This window comes from Pteropus medius, unplaced genomic scaffold (genome assembly GCF_902729225.1).
Source record: "Pteropus medius unplaced genomic scaffold, Ma_sr-lr_union100, whole genome shotgun sequence".
Taxonomy (NCBI): domain Eukaryota; kingdom Metazoa; phylum Chordata; class Mammalia; order Chiroptera; family Pteropodidae; genus Pteropus; species Pteropus medius.
Window position 1 is genome coordinate 16,093,258 of NW_024340699.1, and position 9,481 is coordinate 16,102,738.

At 56.4% G+C, this 9,481-nt stretch overlaps 1 long non-coding RNA gene across 2 annotated transcripts; it reads left to right on the top strand.

Moving 5' to 3' along the window:
* Positions 1-103: 103 nt before the first annotated feature.
* On the top strand, positions 104-5,305 carry LOC120616044 (uncharacterized). Of its 2 annotated transcripts, none has more exons than XR_005656444.1 (5): positions 104-321; positions 568-2,712; positions 3,832-4,000; positions 4,195-4,299; positions 4,399-5,305. It is a non-coding gene; the product is annotated as an uncharacterized LOC120616044 (long non-coding RNA). The 2 variants fall into 2 exon arrangements; XR_005656445.1 differs by having other exon boundaries at positions 105-321; positions 568-2,527.
* Positions 5,306-9,481: the final 4,176 nt, after the last annotated feature.

The window sequence follows — 9,481 nt, forward strand, 5'->3', positions numbered from 1 at the left end:
CCGCCTCGCCAAGGCCCCCTCGGCCCGCCCACTCCTCGCTTCCCCGCCTCCCTTCTCCAACAATCTCGCCGCTTCTCGGAGCTGCCAAGTCACGGTGAGGCTGCTCTGCGCAGGCGCACTCGGCCCGCCCGGAGGCGCGGGAAAGCTGAGTCAGGGTGCGCGGCGGCCGTGTGGAGGGGCCTCGAGAGCCCCGCCGCAGGTGGATGGACCGCCGCAGGCTTCGGGCGGCGGAGCGGGCGCCGCGGGGAGGCCGCAGCGAGGTATGGAGCTGTCACGGCCTAAGCTGCGGGCCCCGTCCATTTATTACCCGCGCCTGGGAGGGTAAGCGAGGCTCGGGGGCGGCCTGGTCCGAGGGTCGCTGGGGTCCGAGGAGCGCCTAGCCGAGTCGTGCTGGCCCTTTTCCCAACCGGGACCTGAGGGGAGCGCGGGCCGCTCTGGAGAGTAAGAGAAAGCCCTTATTTCTAGAAAGAACGTGGGAATACTGGGCTAGCTCCCAGAGAGCCCCTGGCCTGGTGTATGTCAAGTGATCAAGACTTAACCGTGTTTTGTGTCTGTTTCTGTTTCAAGATCCCTCCTTTAGTGTATACTGTTCATTTGTTATCGAAACGGCCGACAGCACTGTAATTCGTGCCTGAACTCTGCTTATCTGACGTGAGTGTCTTCTCCATAATGTACATCGCAGCCTTCTTGGGCTCAGGAAACTGGACAGAACTTGAGCACCACCTTGGGGGCCATTTTAAACAGCCAAGCCATGAACAAAAAGCACACAAGTAAAACTGGCACCAAATAAGCGGCGAAAAGGACACTTCTTTACAGTATCAGAGCTGGAACAAGACGGCAGGCGTCATCTTGCTCGACCTCAGCTGGAAGTGTGTTCATCAGGCAACTCAGGGTTTCATCACTCTGCCCATGTCTGCGAAAGACCGCGAAAGCTCCACAAGTATTGATTTGGGAGTTACGAATAAATTTTAGCAAGTAGGCACGAGTGTGGCATCCACAAATGCAGATCGACTGTGCGCACCTGTGTGTGCCCATTTTCCTTAGTCTTTTTTCGAACCACTCGAGAGCATGCTCTGGACGTGATGTGATGCCCAGCACCCCCACACACTGTGTATTTCCCGAAAGCAGACACTCCTGCATAACCACCCTCCAGCCGTCCGCATGGGGAAGTCACTATTGAAAAATATTAAGGGCCAATTCCCAGACCCCATTTAGATTATGCCAACTGTGTCAACAATGTTTATTTTTCCTTCCTGCTCCAGGATCTCATCCATAATCATGGTCACTCTCCTCTAAGCTAGGATAGGCCCTTGGTCACTCTGTCCCTAACTGTTTCAGTTTTTATTAAAGATTACAGACTTCATACATATAAGAAGGCAGAGTTCTTTGGAAAAGGCAGTAATGCTGGGAAAAATATAAAGCAATAGGGAAAGAGACCAAATATGAGCTGGATTGACTCCACGAGAGGAGTCACAGGCGTCTGCAGGTGTGAGCAGGGCTGCTGAGGACAGGATCTTGTGGACATCGCTCAGAGTCCCCAGGAGTCGGAGTGGACTCGACAGCACATAACACAAGATGAGTCTCAGGGCCCACCGATGGTCCTTCAGGACCAGACCGGTTTGTGTTTCCTTGGTAGGAACACCACTGAATGGTGCTTATCGGGGACCCAAGATTGCTCCCCATCCCTACCACGGGGAATACTAATCCTGATTAGCCAGTCACATCGATGTCCACTCGTTTTCTCCACGTTTTTCATTCATAAGTTGATTGTATTTCATGGGGAGCTATTCTGAGATTCCGCCGTTGTCTTGTTCTTCCCCAGCCCCTGCCTGAAAACCTTCGCCTTCGTCAGTGACTTCTCCCTGATTCACTGTGGCCACTGCCAAGCGGCGCTTTTTAAAGTTTCCGTCATTTGTTCTCCATTTATTAGTTGGCATTCCGATACAAGGAAAAGATTGCCCTGCTCTGTTTACTTCGACTCGTGTTTGTATCAGTATGGACGCTTGGATGTCTGTTTCATTCGATGGGTACTGTTCTGTTGCTATCGTTATCGATTTCGAGGTTCAAATCGTCCGAGTTTGGTCAGTGTGAGCCCCATCCAGCTGGCTCCTGAGTTCTTCGGACATGCACCATCCCTCTGTCCCCTGCCTCCTGGCACAAGATGTTCCAGGCTCGTGTGCTCTTCCCGCGCCAGCGTGGGATCAGCCATTTCTCCCAGAGCGCTCTTTTCAGTGGGGGATGGGATTCAGAAACCAGAGTTTGAGTGTGTGGCGTGCTTATTGCTACCAGGATGTAATCGCTTCTAGGCCCTCAGTAGACACAGACGCCACCGATGACGGGCTTCCTTAAATGTCCTCTGAGAAGTGCCTTGCGGTCAGCAGGTGAGGAAGGACCTTGTCATGACTGCATGGGGAAAGCGCGGCAGAACTTGGAGCCTTAGCGAACCTCAGGAAGTCAACCTGGAGAGGCCACTGTGCGTGTCCAGTAACATGCTGACTCTCCATCAAGGGACCAGTGTTCTTCACCAGTAGGTCGCTTTTATGATCCTCATTCTACACGCGAGGAAGCTGAGGTGCAGAGGTGTTAAGCATGCCCGAGAGGAGAGTCGGGGTCTCAACCCCGGCTCCACGTCCACATTCTTGACTGTCCGCTGCTACGGCCGGCTGGCGGGCAGAGGGAGAGGCAGGCAGGGGCCAGCTCACGCACGAAAAGGTTTGAACTTAATATTGAGTGCAGAAGGGTCTTGCTGAAAAGTTTTAAGCATGACCTTGAGGGATAGGCAGGGAACAAAATTTATAATATACTTTACACAGCTGTACGAAAAAGAATTGTAACTTTCCCGGTTTTCTGAAGTTCAACTCATCTTCCCTTTGGAGCAGCCAGACTGCCATCGGCAGACGACTTCTTCTGTCTCACTGGGGTTTGTCCAGTCTGCTCTGCTGATTCCTTTTTTGTTCATCTCATGACCTCAGTCACTAGCTCAAATCTCGGTCATTTTAAGGCTTCTTCCTCCGAGTCCCCTTTCCCTGCTCTCCCAGTGGCGTTGGGTCCTGGAAGCTTGTACACCACGTGGCAGCAGAGGGTCGAAGCTCTGGCTTCCATGCCAGCCAGTTCCCCTCTGGCCTCTGCAGGTCCTGAGCCCTGTCCCGCCTTTGGTCACGCGCTGGCATTTGCTGCTGGTGCCGTGGTTTCTGCCACGGCCTCTGATCGTGAGCTCGTGACATGCAGTGTAAGCCCGTCCCGACCGCAGGCTACATCTGTTTCAGAGACCCACTCGGCCTTCCGTGCCAGGGCGCTGGGGGTTTGGGGCCCCCTAGAGCCTGCGGCTCTGGGGCAGCACCGCAGGTCCTGTCCGTGCCTGAGCACACCCCAGGTGCCCGCTACGCGCTCTGCCTGAGTTGGCATGGGGAAGCCGTGCGCCTCCGGGAGGTGCAGATGGGAAGCAGGCAAGGACTCCTCTGCTTTCAAATGTTCATCCTCTCAAGTCCTGCAACTGGGGGTGGTAGGGGAGCGGCGGGCACGTTCTCGGGGACCCAGGCATCACCGTCGCCCAGGTGCCTTCCCTTTCGAAGCTCTCCAGACTTCTCTCCAGCCCCGGAGGTCATTTCCTCCCACGCCGAGGAATCTTCTCGCACATCCTGCCTTTGGGTTTCTCGCCTTAGGGTGAATCTGAGCTCTGGTTCATGGTTCCTTTTTCTCTCTCTTCTCCCTCTCGGAAGCCTTGCTTTGAGCCTGTGGCTTGCTGTGAGCTCTTAAAAGTTTAGGTTTAAAACTCAAAACCGAGCGCTGACTTCTTTGGCCCAGGCAGACCCCTCTGCTCTCCCCTCGCAGGCAGCTGTGAGCGTCGGTGGCCTCGTGGCCGAGTCGCGATGGCGGGAAGCCCCTCAGTTACGCAGAGGAAGCGCAGCAACGCTGTGGTCGCCGCACACGTGGCGCTTTAAAGCATTTGTTTGGCTGCAGGATGCGGAGGACAGACCGAGAGGCAGGAGCCGGGGCGCAGGTGAGAGGTGCAGGGCCCCTGCCCACCTTCAGGCTTTCCTCGCGGACGGGGCCGAGCATGGGGTCCAGTCTTTCGGGGGCGGAGGGCCTTCTGGGGCACATTTCCTCCCTGATAAAAAACAGACACCCGTTAGTACGTAGCCCTCTTCTAGAAGGTACTTTCGTGACGCTTAGAAATAGCCTTCTTGCTAACAGGAAGGGCTAAGGACCGAATCAAACGCTGCAGCAGAGAGAGAGGGGAAGACGCCGGGCTGTGGATGATGACCGAGCGCCTCGCCTCTGGGCTTCTCGTGACGCAAGGTAACACGTATCCTCATTGTCAAAGGCGTTTTTTGATGTTTTCCTATTTGTAGCTAAAATCATTCTCACTAATAAGTGGGGGAAATTGCTTCCGTTTAGGATATATCAGCTGTGAGATCAAAGCTGGCGGATAAGCATGGGCGCATGGCTCTGGGCCTCCGGGAAAGAGGTCCGGCCTAGGGAAGTAGAGTCGGAACTCGTCGCCGTGAAGATGGCGAGTGCGGCCCGTCGACACGATTGTCCGCGAGGGTCCCCCACAGAGAGGAGGGCCCAGGCCTGCCCGGCGAAGCCCACGCATGAGAAAGCGGACGGGCCCAGCTGACTGCACAGGAGCCCGGTGCAGGGAGGATGCGTGGCACCACCGCAGGCCCAGGGCGCTCAGGGACGTTTGACTGCGGTAGCCCAGCTGTTTCCATGACGAGTTCCGAGGCCCGCTCCCAGCTGCGGCCCTGACCTTGGCAGCGGCCTTGCTGGGCCTGGGCGCTCACCCTCTCTGGGGCCCTCTCTTCTTACCGTTGAGCCCCGGGCCTGACTCAGCTCCTCCTGCAAGACCCCAGGTCTGCCCTGCGCTGCCGCAGAAGCCCGGGCAGCGCTGGGGGACGCACTGCACCTTAAGTTGGCGACGAGCCAGCCTTGGCCTCTCCCGGTCGTCCCGCATGAGTAGCACCCAGCAGCCACCACCCTGTCCTTGTACGTACGGCCCACACCTCCCAAACGCCCAAAACCGCAGCAGCTGACGAGTTCCTCCCACCGCGGTCCACCCGCTTGACCCCTTAAAAGTTTGTTTTTAGTCAATAGATTTCGTTTTCTAAAACAGTTTCGGATTTGCAGAAAGCGTGAGCAGACGGCAGAGTTCCCGGATACCTGCTCTCCTCGGGCGCCATCTCCCCCGTTATTTGCCAGCTTGCATTATTGTGATACGTGTGTTACAATCGGTGAACCAATATTAATACATATTATTAACTAAAATCCACAGTTGCTATTAAAGTTCTCCCTGTGTCGCGCAGTATGGTTTCGGACAAATGTTTGGCGTCAGAACGTTTTCACTGCCCTGAGAATCCCCAGGCGTCACCTGTCCATCCTTCCGCCTGAGCCCTCGGCAGCCACTGACCCTTTCCTTGTCCTGAGTTTTGCCTTTTCCAGAATGTGCTATGCTTGGAGTCATACGGCATGCAGCCTTTATAGATTAGCGTCTCTCACCTGGTATCATACGCTTATGTCTCCTCCATGTCTTCCGTGGCTGACGGCTCATTTCCTTTTATCACTGAGTGATATTCCGTCATCTGGATGGACCACAGTCTATTTACCCGTCACCTCCTGCAGGACGTCGGGGTTGCTTCTGAGTTCGGCGATCGTGAGCCTCGCTCCCGTAAACGTTCGCGTGCAGGTTCCCGTGCGGCCACGTGCCCGGCCGGGGAAGTACAGAGGAGCGCGCCCGCCAGGCCGTGCGTGAGGGCACAGGTAGCTTTGTGAGGAACCGCCAAGCTCTCCCGGGAGCGGCGAGGCGAGCTCCCGCCGCGCTGCGTCTTCGCCGGCAGTTTTAAATTTTAGTAAAGTCTGACATGGATATTTTCTTTCAGAGATCACGTTTTCGGTGTCGTGTGTAAAACTCCTTCGCCAAACCCGGGGTCACCTAGATTTTCTCCTGGGTCGTCATCTAGAATTTTTGTTGTTTTGCATTTTACAGTTAGGTGATTTTAAGTCACGATCCATTTTGTGTTAGTTTGTATGAAAGGCGTAAAGTCTGTCTCGATTCGTATTTTTTTGGATGTGGATGTCCAAGTGTTCCGGCACTATTTGTTAAAAACACTCTTAATCCCCCAATGAATTGCACTTGCTCCTTTGTCACAGAGCAGTGGGCTGCGTGTGTGCGGGTCTGCGTGTGTGAGGGTCCGCGTGTGGGTCTGCGTGCGTGCAGCCCTGCGTGCGGGCTTCTGTTCTCGTCTCACCGGCCTGTGTGTCTGTTCTTTGGCTAATGCTGCACCGTGTGCCTGGCCATGGCAAGTTTTGAAGTCAGGGCATTGAAGCCTTAACGACGTCACACATCAGGGATGGTCAGAGCTCAGCCTGCAACCTCCCTGAAGAATCCTCCTTATCGGCCTCGCTGCCAGCGGGCAGGCGACCCGGCTCAGAGCTTCCGTTCTAAGTTTACTTCTGGGCTCGTGGTTGACGCCCACTGCCCTTCCCCAGAAACGGGCTCCGAGGCAAAGCGTTGAGCGCCGGGCTTACTGCGGGGTGCGCCCACGAGCAGCGTGTGTGGGGGGGGGCGGCGTGCGGCAGCGCGGAGCTGAGGCGCCCGTAGCCGTGGCAGAGAGGAAGGGACGAGGCCATCGTGCGCTGCCTGCCGACTGGCCACTCCATGCAGCTGCCTCAAGTGACGTGGTCCCCTGCAGCCCCAGGCAGCCCTGGAGAGCGACACAGCCGAGGGCACCTGACCTCAGAGGGTCCTGGACAGTGCACCGCGGTGTTTCGGACCTCGGCAGGAGCCACTGGTCAGGGAAGCCATCTCCATTTGTGGGCGAGGCCCAAGGCTGTGCGGTCACCCCAGCACCTCTCCCGAGGCCTTTCTCCACGCTCTGCAGGATGCTGACGGCGCAGAATTTAAAACCGATCTGTGATGTCAGGTATTAACCCAGCACCCGGGACAGGACTGCAGCCCCTTGCTCCGAGAAGGAGTGGGCCGGGGGACAGAGGAGAGTTACCTGAAGGCCTTCTCTAGCTAAGCTGGTCCCAGCACCGACACGTGCAGGCTGCCCGCCTTTCCACTCAGGCTTGGTCATGTTGCCAGCCGTCAGATTGTCAGGAAAAGCTTAGAACTACTTAATCAAGCAAGGACAAAGGCTAGGAGACCAGCTGCCCATCCGTCAATATTAATAGAAGCAAGGATTAGAAATTAGTCGGGGCTTAACTGATATTTTTAGAATTCCACTTGAAAAGGATAAGGATTCTAAAAACAGGAGAGTGGTGGATGCTGTATAAGTCAGTGAAGGATCATAGTTAGCTTCGTGTTCTTTGTAAAGAAACTCTTACTGTTAGAAATTATGTGGGAGGATTTGGATATAAAATTGCTTGAAAAGCGGAATTTGATCTGAGACAGGCAGCCTAGATCAATGAGAGGAAACATGCCCACGAGTCGTGTTGAAGATTTTCAGAGATGTGATACGACAATGTGAACGCTCGGTGCAGCCTGCATCTGCCAAGAGCTCGATAGCGCGCGACTTAAAGACTCGTTCCGAACGTGAGAAGTGGGCAGACGAGCAGAGAAAGGCCGCATTTCCCAGGCGCCGCCTCTTCGTGCGGCGTCCGTGCCAGCTCCACTGGCGGCGACGTGAGACCGATTCATTCCTCGTCCCCGACGCCACGCGGGGAGCCCGGCACAGAGCGGGGGCTCGTCCGTTCGTTCACACGTGCCCGGGCACACGGATTAATCTCGTTTCACCGGTACCGGTTCGAACGGGAAGTCTAAGCAGTAAGTAGTGAGTGCTACACGCCGCTGAAACGATTCGCCTTCCCCTCCATTTTAATGGGAAGAGTAAGGACTTCTTCCCGTGACGGATAAGCAGCTTCGCAGAGTCCTCGTTGAAGGCTTAGCCCGAGGATCAGGTCCTCTGGAGAGACAGCCGGCGGATGTCCCCTGGGCACACGGAGCCACTGGTGGCTGATGGGAACCTCCAGTGGGGAGCGCGTGAGGATCCCGGGGAGCGGGCGAGGCGGACGGAGGCGGGGCTGCGGTGCCGCGGGCACATGGGGACCGCCGCTCGTTACCTGTCAGGGTGCGGGACACTCGATGGGTGCTCGGGAGTCCCAAGTCGGGACCCGAGGGCAGCACTGCCAAGAAGACAGGCGTGGTGGGAGGTCCCCCGACCCGCGCATCCAGTGCTCCGTGGCTCCTGGTGGGGGGCGTGGGCCCGGGGCAGACCCAGCTCTCCCAGTGAGCACGGGCAGGCGGCCCGGCTGTCATGAGTGGAGGGCCCCAGAAGAGATGAGTGTCGCCCGAGTGAGCCACGATCAGAACCAGAGAAGAATGTCCCCTTGACAAATTCCGTGTAGGACCGTCCCGGAAGCCCTAGCTAGCGCCACGGGACGAGAAAAGCCGCCTTTGCTTACGGAGGCGCCGCGGAGCTGCGGACTTGATCACGGTTAAGACGGGAATTTCACGTTTCGTGCAGTTTATGATTTAAAAAAATAACCTACTTTCTCAATGAGCCCTGTGTAGAATCTGCGCCCACAGCCCCCTGCGGCCCTTCGATTTCGCCCCAGTGCCGCTCGCCGTCTCCCGAGCCACCTCTCTCTCCGATGATCTCATGCACTGGATGTCGTCCCACTACAATGCGGGGACAGAGCTGGTTGTTTCGTTCCTGTCCCCAGCCCATCGAACACACTCACACATAGAAACGTTCAATAGATAGTTGTTTACAAAAACAACTGTGTCACGTACCATGCAACCCACCTGTTTAGAGTACACGATTCAGTGATTTTATATTTCGCCATCACCAGTATCTAATTCCAGAGCATTTGCATTATCTCGAAAAGAAAGCCCCTACTCACTCCCCATGTCCTCCTGACCCCCAGCCCTAGGCAACCGCAGGTCGCCTCCTGTCCCCCTAGTGTCGTACAAGCAGGACCCCGGCTCCTCTCACGAGGCAGCTGAGTCCGTCCAGCCAGCATGTTTCTCCCTCCCCCCCAGCCTCTCTCTGTCTCTCTCTGTCTCTCTCTCTCTCTCACCCACCTCACCTTCTCGCCATCATCTATCCAGATGGGCTTTCACCTTCGCTCACCTTCCCAGGCTCGGCCCCGCGGTACCCGGTGCCAGCGCGGGGCCACCCCGGGGCCACAGCGCTGCTTCAGAAACAGGCGTCCATCCTGCTACGCTCAGTGAACCTCAGGGGTCACTCCTCATTCTCCGAGACTGTCCTCCCTAGTTGTCTTTTACGAGGCTCACTTTTCCATTTTGATTTGCTCCTGGAAGGCGCGGGGGAACCAGATCCTAATCTAGCCAGCACACCTGGAAGTCAAACCCTCTTTACTCCTGCCACCAAGCGGTGAGAGGCAGGCATGACAGCCGTCCGCGCTGGGCAGACCAGCCCCCAGTTGAGTGAGGCAACCACGTCCTCCTCAGAGTGTGGCATGTGTGCCCAGGACATTTCAAAACCCAGGGCAGAGCTTCTGTGGACTGGTCAGG